The sequence below is a fragment of the Phocoena sinus genome, chromosome 3 (genome assembly GCF_008692025.1).
Source record: "Phocoena sinus isolate mPhoSin1 chromosome 3, mPhoSin1.pri, whole genome shotgun sequence".
NCBI classification, from domain to species: domain Eukaryota; kingdom Metazoa; phylum Chordata; class Mammalia; order Artiodactyla; family Phocoenidae; genus Phocoena; species Phocoena sinus.
In genome coordinates, this window is record NC_045765.1 from 15,434,383 (window position 1) to 15,448,582 (window position 14,200).

The window sequence follows — 14,200 nt, forward strand, 5'->3', positions numbered from 1 at the left end:
GAAAATTAATAAAAGGGAACTTTACTGTATTAGAGTTGAGATGCCACAAGGGGGAGCATCACACATGTACCACTGAGTCAATACGAATCTTGGTAGGAAGAGACACATACTTTGCATCTCTGGCTGGAAATGACCCTACTTTACCACTGCCGCATGAGGAAGAAAGATTTTTCTCCTTGCTTGGCAACAGCACATCCAATGTGAAGTTGTCACAACTCAGACAATGAAAAGCCACCATACTTCAGTGGACTTTTTGATTGTAGCAGCCCCTCCCAACTTTCCCTTCTCCTCTCTAAAACAGTTTCTTCTCCTTTGCTTTATGAGACTTGCAGGTGGTTCGCCATGATTGCATGGCCCAAATTGCAGCTCTTTGCTGCTCCCAAATAACCCATTTTGCAGGTAAAATATTTGGCTGTTTTATTGTTTTAAGGTAACACCAGTCAAGGAGAGAGCACCTGAGCCACTAGATGGGCTCACCTGGAGGACACTGTCACCCACTACTCCATCATTCTCCTCTTCCCTCTCTTCTCCACCTTCAGTCCATCTTTTCATGACTATCTTTTTCACCGTTTTTGTTCTATACTTATTTCTCCCCGTATCTTAGATTCCCTCTTCCCCAAATCTCTATGATCCTAATAGCCCAAAATAGGGACCTGATATTTCTGGTGGTTTGTATGCTGTTTATTCTGGAAGAGTGTTTGCTTCTTATTCTCAGATTCCTCCATCCTCTATTTGAGGTCATTCATGAATGAAGAGCCACAGTCTTCAGCACATGTATTGCTGTATGAATAGTGAAGTCCTTTCATATACCCTTTCTATTGTCTGAGGAGGAAGGAATTGGGGAGCTAGAATGGAGGGGGAAGGCTCAGTGTAATCCCTCCCCAGGTTAAACTCTATGAATCAGCTAGGGGTTGTGAATATTTCCATTATTCATATGGGAGTGAGGAACCTAAATTCTGAGTGGAACAATCCAGTCATCCAAGCAGAATCTCCGATTTTTACTGTGCATTTTCTCCTTGGTCCAAGTCACCAAGGAGAAAATGGCTTAGGTCAGGATCCTAACCATTAATTAAGACAAAAGTGGGTATGAGCTGGATAGGTATTTCTTCATCTAGAAAAGACAAGCCAGTCAGTAACCTCCACTAATTTGCTAAACAAGGTCCCAACAGAATGAGGATTCCAGTATGCATGTAACACCAAACCCCTTACCTCCCACCAAACCTTCTCCTTCTTCCATCTTTCACTTGTCAGTCAACGGCAACGCTATTCTTCTACTTGTGAAGGCCAAAACCCTTGAGTCTTCCCTGCCTCCTTTCTCTCACGTTCTACATCCAATCTATGAGCAAGCCCTATTGTGTCTCTACCTTCAAAGTATATCCAGGATCCTACTACTTCTCTCTGCCTCCATTATTTGCACCTTGGTCCAAGTCACCATCATATCTGGTCTGAACCACTATAATAGCCTCCTGTCTGGCTCTTTGATTCACCTCAGAGGGCACTTATAAAGGCTTCATCAGACTGCATTCCTCCTCTACTAGAGCCCCCAGCACACACAGAGGCTGGCCACATACCTGGCACATGATTTATCACTTCTCCAACTTCATTGTTTTGACTCTCCTTGTTCACTCATCTCCAGCCATGCTGTTCCTCCAAAGTGCTGGCCTTGCTCCCACCTCAGGGCCTTTGAACATGCCATTCTCCCTGTTTCAAGTATTTTCCTCCTTGAATTCTGCATGGCTTATTCTTCATATCTCTTGGCTTTTCCCTCAGATATAATTTTTTCAGGGAGAACTTCCATGACCACACTATTTAAACATTCCCCTTGCTGATTTTTTTTTCTCCATAGAACTTTCCGCTTTGCATACCATATATTTCACTTGTTTGTTTATTGTCTGTTTCTCTCACTGGAATGTAAGCAGTGACTGTCACAGAGTGGGCATTCAGTAGATGGCTGTTGAATGAATGAATGAATGGGATGTAAGTTCTGGGGAACAAAGGAAGGTAGGAAACACTGCATTTACGTTACCTAAAATAGCACACCACCCTCCCAGAGCTCATCTTCTACCCCCTTAACTTGCTTCATTTTTCTTCACAGCACCTATCACTTTTGATACTATTTGTTTCTTGAGTGCCTCCTCTATTACAAAGCGAGTCCCATGAGAACAAGAACTTTTTGTTCTCCGCTGTATCTGGTCTGCCTGGCAACAATACGTATTTGTGGAAAAAACAATGACAAACTTGAGTGTGCCCTTGGCTCCAGAATCTCACAAATGGGCATGGTAACTTATTTTTCTGACCCAGGTGGTTTACACTTTACAGTGACCAAAACCCTTATGAGAAGTGCCAGGGTGGAGAAGAAAATATAAAACCTTCACTACTTGCCCCTGTTCTTGAATGTTTAGCACAGTTTGTTCCCAAGGATTTTTGTGTTTAGAAAAACCCTTGGAGGCCAAGGCACCCTCTTCTGTAAAGTCACTTCCTATATACTTTATGGAGCAGAGCCTCAAAGTGTGTGTATGGAGAGGCGACGGGAGTGGTCCAGGCTGGAAGGGGGATTCCCCCGCCCCGATTTCTCCGCTCCCCCCCCCGCCCCCCACCGCGCGGCGCGCAAGGTACCTTGTCTGCAGACAATTTTAGTTGTTGTAACGCGTGGAGCAGGGGTGTGGTGTGCTACTGGCACGTGGTGGGTAGAGGCGAGGGATGCTCAAAATCCTAAAATCACGGCTACCAGATTTAGCAAATAAAAATACCTGTCGGTAGGGTCGCCAGATGAAATACATAACTCCAAGATTAATTTTAGAGTATATTTTTATCTGAAATTCAAATTTAACTTGGCGCCCTATATTTTATCAGGTGATCCTACCTGCAATACATGGGACAGGGCCCCACAACAAAGAATTATCCAGACCAAAAGTCCAGGGTGTGAGGTTGGTCCAGTAACACAGATTGTTGGGCCTGGCCTCGGAGTTTCTGATTCGGTAGGTCTGGGGTGGGGCCCCAGGATTTGCATTTCTATCAAGTTCCCAAGTGAAGCTGCCATTGATCTGGAACTACATTGGAGAACCACCGACCTAGAAAGAAAAAAAGACTTCGTGCCCTCCTGCGTAATAGCGAGGAAAGTGCCTAGTCTAGCATGTAAGGAGACAGGACGAGAAGGGGCTGCAATAGGGGCAGAAGATATCTCTGCCGTCTTGGGCCCTGCCTCAGAGGCACTTCTGCGTCCCCTCTAGGCGCCGCGGAGGCCCCAATGTCTCGATGGTCGCTCGAATCGGGGGCGTGTCCTGGGCAGGGGCGTGTCCTGGGCGGAGAGCAGAAGGCGGGCCGAGGGGAACCGAGCGCTCTCGTGCCGGACGTTGCGCGGCCGCGACGCCCGACGCCGGCGGGGCAGCGGCGCTCTGGGCCCTGAGCTGCTGGTGGTATCTGGCGCGAACCCATGAGGTTTTGGTCCGTTCGGCGCAGGTAGGCGTCGTCCCGCTTGCACCGCCTACTGGGCCCCTCTTGGTTGTGGGAGCGGCGCGCCCTGGCGTTGCGTTTTCTCAACGGTGCCCGAGGCGTTGGCCTTCGCTGCCGCGGGCGGACTACGGGTAGGTGGGACCAGGACAGGGACAATGGACCTCCGGGCGCGGAACTCAGAGGGCCGCACGGGGGCGCTCTCGCCGCGGGACGGGGAGGCTGGGCTGGGACCGGGGAGGACTCAGCTGGGGCGGAGCGGACTTGGGGGCGGGAGACTTTGGGCGAGGCCGGGCTGTGGGCGGGACCGGGGCCTGCTAAACGCAGGATGTACTAAGGGAGGAGTGGCTGGGACCCTTGGTAGGAACCGGGGGCGGGCCCGGGCAGGAGGCCGGACGGACTGTGGGCGGAGCTGGGGCTGGGTCAGGCTGACGCGGGGCAGATTGGGGGCGGCGTGGGCGGACATCTGTGGGCGGGGTGGGTGGGGTGCGGCTCCCACGCCACGCCCCTTAGGGGGAGGGGCTACTCCGCGCGGGGCGCGCTGGGTGCAGGGCATTTCTGGCATTCATAGTTTCTGCCTGCTTCTGGGATCGCCGACGTTGCATGGGGTCTTTGTTTTCCCCTTTTCCCCACTTTTTGTTTGGTATTGAGATGGGTAGGAGAAGAAGGAGGAGGACTCCGTTTCACAAAGGCCATTCCTGAGCTGTGGTACAACTGGCTTAGCTTTGAGGCATTTACGTTTATAAAATGTCTTATTAAAAAAAATTTTCTTTAAAGTAACTTAAAAATTTGAAAAAAGTTTTAAAACTAGTACAAAGAATTCCCACATTCTAATCACTTAGGTTCCCCAAATGTTAACATCTTATTTAACAGAACAATTAGCAAAACCAGGACACCTAACATCTACAGGCCTTATTCAGATTTTTTTTGCTCTTCTTGTCCATTTCCTTTTTGTGGTATAGGATCCAAGTCAGGATTTAGATGCATTTAGTTGTCGTGTCTCATTGGAAAAATTTATATTTTAAACAGTAGAAGCCCCCTTACCTCCAAGATCCTTCAGAGTGGCCCTTGGGACCACCAGATCTCAAATCAAAGAGGCTTTTCTTCTTGGATGCCAGGGACAGTTGAGAACGTCCAGCTGAGCCTTCCGGCAGCTTTGGCATAGGTGGTCACCTCTATCCCTTGACCCATCTGGCCCTTGGCTGCTCAGGCTCTCCTAGTTCTCCTCCTACCTCTCAAGTCAACCTCCTCCCTCAGATCTCTGCAGATGCCCTCCTTGGCCAGCTTCTCTTTCAGTGTGGGCTTCCTCCCTTGCATGATCTCTTGTGGCTTCAAGGATTCTTGTGGCTTTGAGCATTCCATAAATCCTCAGAAAACTCACTTGTTTATCACTTCAGCCCAGGCCATTTCTCGGTCTCAGACCCACAGGGATTGTGGCCTATCGCTACTTTTCTGGGTTATCTCAAAAGCATTTCCAGGGGCTTCCCTGGTGGCGCAGTGGTTGAGAGTCCGCCTGCCGATGCAGGGGACACGGGTTCGTGCCCCGGTCCGGGAAGATCCCACATACCGCCGAGCGGCTGGGCCCGTGAGCCATGGCTGCTGAGCCTTCGCGTCCAGAGCCTGTGCTCCGCAACAGGAGAAACCACAACAGTGAGAGGCCCGCGTACTGCCAAAAAAAAAAAAAAAAAGCATTTCCATCCCAATATGCGCAAAACACAGCTCCAAGTCACCCATTTCTAGTCCACTGTATCAATTGGGTCTCCACTGATAGACATTTCCTATGCAGAGTTTCAGAGAATCTTAGAGAATGCATTTTGGTTAGGGGCAATCAAATATTAAGAGTTCCTAGTACTTTTTTAAATAGCTGTCTTAAAGCCAGAAAGTGAAGATGAAGATGAAGGCCTGCTACAGGATGAGGAGGATGCCCTGCAGTATGGCCATTTGCTTAGCAGCACAAGTTGTTCAGTTCAGCAAGTATTTATTGGGTGCCTGTTGCATGCCAGGAGCTGTGTTGGCTTCTGGGGATACAGAGATGAATAAATTCTGCACCCGCCCTGCCATCAGAGGGCATGTGGTGGGGTCATGTGTTGTAATTGAGATGAAATCTGTGATAGAGGAAGCCTCAACTTGGAGAAGGAGGTTGCAGGACGTGAGTTGGCCTGAGCCTAGGTGGGAGAAGGCTGGGGACCCAGCTGTTAGGGGCCTTGACCTATTTCCAGGGCTCGTGGGATTGTGACCTCGGGAAGTTCTCCCTAGGCTATGAGGATGGGCTGGCGTTGGGGGCTGTCACTGAATGTTGGTGAGTGGATAAGGGTCAGCCTGGGGTACAGCAGAGGAAAAGGGCATGAGATGAGCTGCTGAGAGTGGTGTGACTGTGAAATGGTAACACAGGTTATACTCTCTGACCCAAACCCAACCAGACATGGGGAAAAGTCAGAATGTTTGAATTTTATCAAAGTCACACTGAAGCACTCCTTAATCAAACATAGGATTTCTGTAGCAATATCTATCAATATCTATAGTAAGTAATAGAAATAGGTATTATAAAGAGCCTCAGATATTTTCAGGTTTTGCTGCCAGGCAGTTTGTTGCCCAAATTTTGAAATAATGTTCAGTTTTCACAACATTTTTGACTTTTGAGAATTGTAGGTGAAGGGTTGTGGATCTGAAAAGATAGCTACCACTTGTAGAGCCAGGCCTGTTGTGTGTGCTTCACAGGCATTGACTCTCATCCTCAACCCTACAAGGGTTGATACCATGCAGATCCCATTTTGTGGGTGAGGAGATGAGGGCATAGAGAAGGTAACTGATTTGCCCACAGTCACACAGCTCACCCCTGTTGGCTCCATAGTCCACATTCTTACCAGACTGCATACGTGTGAATGGGAGGTTGGGGAGTTGCAGGACCAAAGTCTTTCTCCCATACCTCAGACACCTGGCATCTGCAACCAGCCTGTGTGAGTGCCAAGGAGGGTCGGAAGAGAAGGGAGGCAGGAGCCCTGTAGAGGTTGTGGTTACATACACAGATTCATTGAATGCCTGTGGGGACTCACTTCCTTGGTGCCTAGAGCTTGTGGTCTGGTTGGGCAGTGAGCTCTTCTCACAAGCTGTAGAGGAAGTTAAGTGCACTGTCAAGTGGACCAGAGGAGGACATGGGTGATCAGAGGCACTGGGTTGACAAGCTGGGATGCAGACTAGCTGGGCTTTGAGAAAATTTAGGTAAATGATTTTATGAGGATTCTATAAGGAGATTCTTCATGAGAGACACAGACTGTTGAGTCTGGAGATGACTGTATTCTAATTTTCTTCCTCTAACTGCAAAAGATATATGTGCTCTGGAGCACCAGAGATGAATGCCTTCTGCCTGCCACTTCCATGTCACTGCAGACAGTGGTCTTCTCAAAGGACATTGAATGGGTCAATTTGATCATATTTGCTCAGGTGTGTGGGAATGTCCCTGTGCCTTTGTGAGTGCATGTATAACTGTGCAAAATATGCATTCAAAAACATATAAGATATATAGGAACAGTTTAAAGAGTCAAGAAAGAACTTTGAACACTCCACTCAGTTTAAGAAATAGAACCTTGTCAAAATCTTAGCAATTCCCTGTATGTCTGCCCCAATTGCATCTTTTCTCTTCAGAGGTAGCTACTATTCTGAAGTTCCTCTTAATCATTTCCTTGCTTTTCTTTATAGTTTCACAATGTGTATGTGTCTCCAGATAATATTTTAGTTTTGTTTAACTTTTTGATCCTTATAAAATGAAACCATGTAGCAAGTTTTCTTTTTTTTTTTTTTTGCTTATTGTCTTTTATTTGAGATCCATTCAGTTGTGTGTGTGGCTAAAGTTCTTCACTCACTTTTTCTGTGGTATTGCACTGCATGCATTCTGTTGATGGCCGTTTGGGCTGTCTCTAGTTTCTGTTACTCTAAATAAACAGTGCTGCAGTGGACATTCTTGTCCTGGTCTCCCGGTGCACAGATGAAGTAGTTCTCAAACAGGGGTGAGGGAGGTGAGGTGAGATAGGGGTAAGGGAAGAAAGGGAAACACTTTTGGTTGTTATAACTGGGAGGTGGTGTGCTCCTTGTCTCTAGTGGGTAGAGGCCAGGCACACTGCTAAACATACTACAATGCACAGGACAGCCTTCCCATCTCCTCCTCTCCCACGCACCAAAGAATTGTCCGACTCCTAATGCGAGTGTCGAGGCTGAGAACCCCTGCTCTAGGGTAAATACCTGGGGTGGACTGCTCGGTGCGTGGGTTTGTGCATGTTCAACTTTAGTAGATACTAGCATATTGTTTACACTCCTTTCAGCAGTATGTGGCCTCTTGCATTACTCATTGTCCTTTTCAACACTTGATAATCTCTGCCTTGAAAATTTTTGCCAACTTGGTGTCTGTGAAATGATATCTGATTGTGGTTTTATTTCATTTCCTGAACAGTAATGAGATTGAGCATCTTTTCATGTCTGTCTTCTTTTTGTATTTCCTTTGAGAAGTGCCTCCTGATACCATTTTGCCCATTTTCCTGTTATTTGTGTTTTTCTTAATTGTGTCTGGGATTTCTTTATATATCATAGATTATTCTTACCTCTTAGATGCTAACCCCTTATATTTGTTGCAGATAACTTCTCCCATTTTTGAGTTTATTCTGATGGGCTGAAAAGTTCTTAATTTAAATGTAGTAGAATTTATCAATCATTTTCTTTATGGTTAAATGCTTTTTGCTGGTTGGTTGGTTTCCTGCCAGATCCCCAGGTGGGCAGGACTTGTTCTAGGACCACATTGGAGCAGTGCTGAAACCAAGTCTCAGTGCCACTTCAGGACCCACAGCTGGCACTAAGGTTGGCAGGCCTGCTGCCAGGGGCACAGATGGGTGTTGCTGGATCCCTGGGTGAGCAGGACTGGGAGCGGGGCTAGCCAGGTCACAGGGCTGCTTCAGGATCTATAGTCTGGTCCAAGGATGGTAGGCCTGTTACTAGGGGTACAGATGCATGATTCCTCCTGGGTCCCTTGTCAGATGGTTACAGGACCGTGACCAGGCAGGTCTGGAGCTGAGTCTGTAAGGGAGTTGGGGCTGCTTTCAGTTTGCTGGCAGAACCATGTGAGCTTGCCACCAGGGTGTGGGCCTGCCTTTTTAGAGCAGCTATCCTTGGCCTTGGGGTTCACTGGGGTTTTGCAACCTCCTATCTGGATCCCAAGGCTTTCACAAAGGCACTTTTGTCTGTAGTTGCCTTCCAAATCATTGTTTGTTTAGGGAGATGCATTCCTATTCTACCACCTTGCTAATGTCATTCCCTGTCTCCGTTTAAGTAGGATAGGTCAAACATGTCAGTTCTGTTGTTCAAGTCTCAGTAATTTTGTCTGCTTGACCATCAGTTACTGGAAGAGGTGTGTTGAAATCTCTTACTGTTACAATAGATTTGTGAATTTCTATAATTCTATTACTTTTTACTGTATTTTGAAGTTATATTGTTAGATGCATGAAGTTTAAAATTATTATATCTTTCTGATGAGTCCCACCTTTTTTCCCTGTGAAGTTACCCTCATTTTCTCTGATAATGCTTGCTTTACATTTTGTTATTTTTAATTGTAAAAAACACATGAAATAAAATTTACCATCTTAGCCACTTTTAAGTGTACATTTCAGTAGTGTTAAGTATATTCACATTGTTGTGCAACTAATCTCCAGGACATTTTTAGCTAACAAAACTGAGACTATACCCATTGAACATCAACTTCCCATTTTCCCCTCCACCCACTCCTGGTAACCACCATCCTACTTTCTGTTTCTATGAATTTAAATACTTTAGATACCTCATGTAAGTGGAATCATACAGTATTTGTCGTTTTGTGAGTGGTTTATTTCACTTAGCATAATGTTCTCGTTTCATCCACGTTGTAACATGTGATAAGATTTCCTTTTAAGGCTGAATAATGTTCTATTGTAGATCTACCTATTGTAGGTTCTATGTGTAGACCACATCTTCTTTATCCATTCATCTGTAGGTGGACATGGGAGTTGCTCTCACCTCTTGGCTATTGTGAATAGTGCTGCTATGAACCTGGGTGTCTCTTTGAGACCCTGCTTTCAATTCTTTTGGTTAAATGCTCAGAAGTGGTATTGCTGGATCATATGGTAGTTCTGTTTTTAATTTTTTGAGGTACCATCATACTGTTTTACATAGTGGCTGCACCATTTTATGTTCACATTAACAGTGCACAAGGGTTCCAATTTCTCCACATCCTTGCCACATTTGTTATTTTCTATTTTCTGTTGTTTTTTTTTTTTTTTGGTAGTGGTCATCCTAATGGGTATGAGGTGATAAATCATTATGCTATTGGTTTGCATTTCCCTAGTGATTAGTGATGTTGAGCATCTTTTTGTGTGCTTATTGGCCATTTGTATATCTTTAGAGAAATGACTGTTCATGGTTTTTGTCCACTTTTTAGTTGGGTTACTTTTTTTGTTGTTACTAAGATATAGGAGTTCTTTATATATTCTAGATATTAACTCCTTGTAAGATGTAATTTGCAAATATTTTCTCCCATTCCATGTATTGCCTCTCTACTTTGTTGATTATATCCTTTGATGAAGTTTTAAGTTTGATGTAGTCCCATTTGTCTGTATTAGCTTTTGTTGTCTCTGCTTTTGGTGTCATATTCAAGAAATCATTGCCAAATCCAATGTCATGAATCTTTTCCCCTGTGTTTTTTTCTAAGCGTTTTATAATTTTACCTCTTACATTTAGGTCTTTGGTATGTTTTGAGTTAATTTTTGTATATGATAAAAGATAAGTGTTCAACTTTATCCTTGTGCATGATATCCAGTTTTTCCAACACCATTTGTTAGGGACTGTCCTTTCCCTACTGAGTGGTCTTAGCACCCTTACCTGGCTGTATACATGAAGGTTTATTTCTGGCACTCTATGCTGATTCATTGATCTATATGTCTGTCTTTAATGCCAGTACCATACTGTTTTGATTTCTGTAGCTTTGTAATATGTATTGAAATGAGGAAGTGTAAGTCTTCCAACTTTGTTCTTTTTTTTTCAAAATTGTTTTGGCCATTGGAGTTCCTTGATATAACATGTGAATTTTTAGGTGGCTTTTTCTATTTGTACCAAAAATGCCATTGGGATTTTGATAGAGATTGCATTGAATCTGTGTATTACTTTGGGTAGTATTGACATACTGTCAACATTAAGTCTTCCAGTCTATGGACCTGAGATGTCTTTACATTTTTTGGTGTTTTTTTTAAAGTGTTTTCATTAATGTTTTTTTGTCAGTTTACAACTCTTTCACCTTCTTGGTTAGGATCGTTCCTAAATATTTTATTCTTTTCAATGTTGTGGTAAATGGAATTGTTTACTTAATTTCCACTTCATATTGTTCATTGTTAGTGTATAGAAATGCAACTAAAATGAATAGATTTTAGTGTGTTACTTTTGATTCCTACAACTTTGCTGAATTTTTTATTATTTCTAACAGCTTCTTAAAAAATCTTTAGGGATTTCTACATATAAGATCATGTCATCCACAAACAGGTAATGCTATTTCTTCATTTCCAATTTGGATGCCTTTTATTTATTTATTTATTTTTCTTGCCGAAAGGTTCTGGCTAGGACTTATGGTGTTACATTGAGTAGAATGGCCAGAGTGGGCATTTATCTCGATCCTGTTGGTAGAGGAAAAGTTTTCAGCATTTCAGTATTTCATATGATGTTAGTTGTGATATTTTTTCATATATGGCCTTTGTTATGTTGAGATGGTTTCCTTCTATTCCTAGTTTATTAAGTGTTTTTATCGTGAAACAGTGTTAAATCTTGTTAAATGCATTTTCTGCATCAATTAACATGAACATGTTTTATTTTACATGATTTTTACATGTTGAACTATTCTTGCGTTCCAGAAATCCTACTTTGTTGTGTATAATCCTTTCAATGTGCTTTTGAATTCAGTTTGCTAGTATTTTATTGAGGATTTTTGTTCATATTTATCAAGGCTGTTGGTCTTTAATTTTCTTCTAGTGTTTTTGTCCGGCTCTAGTATCAGGGTAAGGTTGGCTCAGCTATTATATTTTTCAGCTTTAGAATTTCTGTTTGGTTCTTTTTTTTTTTTTTTTTTTTTTTTTTGTGGTAGGCGGGCCTCTCACTGCTGTGGCCTCTCCCGTTGCGGAGCACAGGCTCCGGACGCGCAGGCTCAGTGGCCATGGCTCACGGGCCCAGCCGCTCCGCGGCATGTGGGATCTTCCCGGACCGGGGCACGAACCCGTGTCCCCTGCATCGACAGGCGGACTCTCAACCACTGCGCCACCAGGGAAGCCCCTGTTTGGTTCTTTTTTATAGTTTCTATCTCTTTGTTGATATTCTCATTTTGTTCATGCATTTCCTGATTTTGTTTAGTTGTATATCTGTGTTTTCTTTTAGCTAATTGAATGTCTTTAAGAAGTAGTTTTGAATTTTTCATTAAGAAATTCAGCAACCTGTTTTTCTTTTGGGTCCAGTCTGGAGTTTTATTTTGTTCCTTTGATTGGGCCATGTTTCCTTGTTTCTTTGTATACTTTGTGATCTGTTGCTGAGATTTGGCCATTTGACAAAGCAACTTCCTGTCCGGGTCTTAATGGACTGGCTTCATTTAGCAGAATACTTTCACCAATCAGCCCACCTGGAAGTTTGGGACCTCCCCATCCTTTTCTAGTGATGTATGTTCTCTGGACTTGTGTGTGTACTTTTTAACTGTCTCAATTTCTCTACACTGCTTGTCCTTATTTCTTCTCAGGAGCTTGTAATTTCTCCCAGACATCTGCCTGCTGAACTGCAGAATCTCTGCAGCTACTGTGCTGTGGCACCTGCCTACATTTTCAGTGTCTTCCAAACTACGCCAACATGCCTGTCAGTGCTCCAAGTCTGGTGAGACAGAAATCTGTCCCTCAGGCAGGCCCCAGGCAAACCAGAACTAGGTTTTCTCTTAGTTGCACCTAACTATACTGAGATGGGGGAGAAGCATGTGTCTACAAAATGCCATGAACTTTTCCTACCCTTTTCAATGGAATCCCTTCTTGGTTTTCTATTGGCTTGGTTTTCCATTGGCCTCTGACCCCCGTTCCTGGGACAAGAGAACAAGAAAAAGCAGGGGAAAGAATCAAGAGACTGGTCTTACTTAGCAGGGTGGAAATTTTTATATGGTTATTAAGGAATAAGGTGAATTAAGCAAATATTGATAGGGGTGAAAGAAAGGTGAAACAGAAAAGGGAGAGTCACAGGACTTGTCTCAGCAGGGTGGAAATCTTTATTTAGATGGTTGTTAGGAAGTGGGATGAAGACCACCTAGAGGAGTGGGATAGAGAGGGTGGGAGGGAGGGAGACGCAAGAGGGAAGAGATACGGGGAAATATGTATATGTATAGCTGATTCACTTTGTTATAAAGCAGAAACTAACACACCATTGTAAAGCACTTATACTCCAATAAAGATGTTAATTTAAAAAAATAAAAAGAAGTGGGATGAATAAAATGGACATTGATGGGGTTAAAACAAAGGTTTTAATACAGCAATACCAAAGACTGGGTGTTAGCCAAAGGGATCTCCTGCTGGTCCCCCAGCATGTAGGGGTCCCAAACAAGTCTGCTCTATTTATCCCAGTTTGGAGAAGTAAAAAGCCAGAAGGCAGAGACTACATTGAGGAACCTCGCCAGCAGTCACTTGGGGCAGTGGTTAGGCAGATTAATCAAGTTGACAGTTGACAAAAGGGCCAGGGTACCTTGGCTCAACCCTTACTAAGGACCCAAAGCCTTTTGCACATGAGTGGGTAAAATGGTCAGGGGGTTGATACAGGAGTCCTACGAACTGTGGTACCAAGACCTATTGGTGAAGCCGTGACATAGGCTACAGTTAGATTTAGAGAGTATAAAAGTGTGGGTTGGGAATTCCCTGGCGGTCCAGTGGTTAGGACTTTGTGTTTTCCCTGCCAAGGGCCTGGGTTCAGTCCCTGGTCAGGGAACTACAATCCCCACAAGCCGCGTGGCACAGCCAAAAAAAAAAGTGTAAGAGTTAATGAGATTCTGAAAGTTGAAATGTTTAAACAAGCTTTATGTAAAGAAGTTGTGTCTTCTTTACCTGAATGTTTTATGGGAATCGATACTGTGTTTGGCTGGGGAACACTTCCCCTACCTAATATTGTAACACAAAACCTGTTGATGTGATCCTAATGGAGGCCACAGTGAGGGTTGATAGAATTAAGATTGAAGTTTGTAGAATTGTTGTTTGAACAGGCTCTATGTGAAGTGGTTGCGTCTCTTTTTTCTGATTGTATTATGGGGATGGACGTTGTATCTGGGGGATGTTTCCCCTACCTAATATTGTAAACAGAAGGCATGTAACTCTACCCTTTGAGCAATATTAATCGGACACGATAAATAGGAACCAGTAAGGAGTGTGGAATAGAAGTTGGATTGCTGGTAGGGACAAATTGTCTGTGTGATAGCCCGTGGAGCCTAGACTGTGGTTTATGACAAAAGCCTGTGAGTGCCTCCCAGCGATCACTACTGGGAATTTATACTAGACAGTTTCCATTTGAAGGGCATTTACTATCTTGCCATTTGACATTATTAATTGAAGCTACCCCTATGACTGAAGGACATAAAATTATCTTAAAACCTGAAATACTCAATGTGTAGGGTGATGTCAGAGAATCACTCTAATGGGGATGTCAGTGCCTGGAAGAATTTCATAATAAAATAGAAATGGTT

The 14,200-nt window shown here is 43.9% G+C and overlaps 1 protein-coding gene across 3 annotated transcripts in view; it reads left to right on the forward strand.

The window, feature by feature from the left end:
- Positions 1 to 3,327: 3,327 nt before the first annotated feature.
- The window catches only part of PGBD2 (piggyBac transposable element derived 2), a 29,726-nt gene continuing 18,853 nt past the window's right edge, over positions 3,328 to 14,200 (forward strand). For 2 of the 3 annotated variants that reach the window (XM_032629264.1, XM_032629266.1), the window contains exon 1: positions 3,328 to 3,459. The gene's annotated coding sequence lies outside the window, so the exon portion shown is untranslated. Of the gene's footprint in view, positions 3,585 to 14,200 lie in introns of all 3 variants that reach the window. The other variant, XM_032629265.1, reaches the window with a different exon arrangement.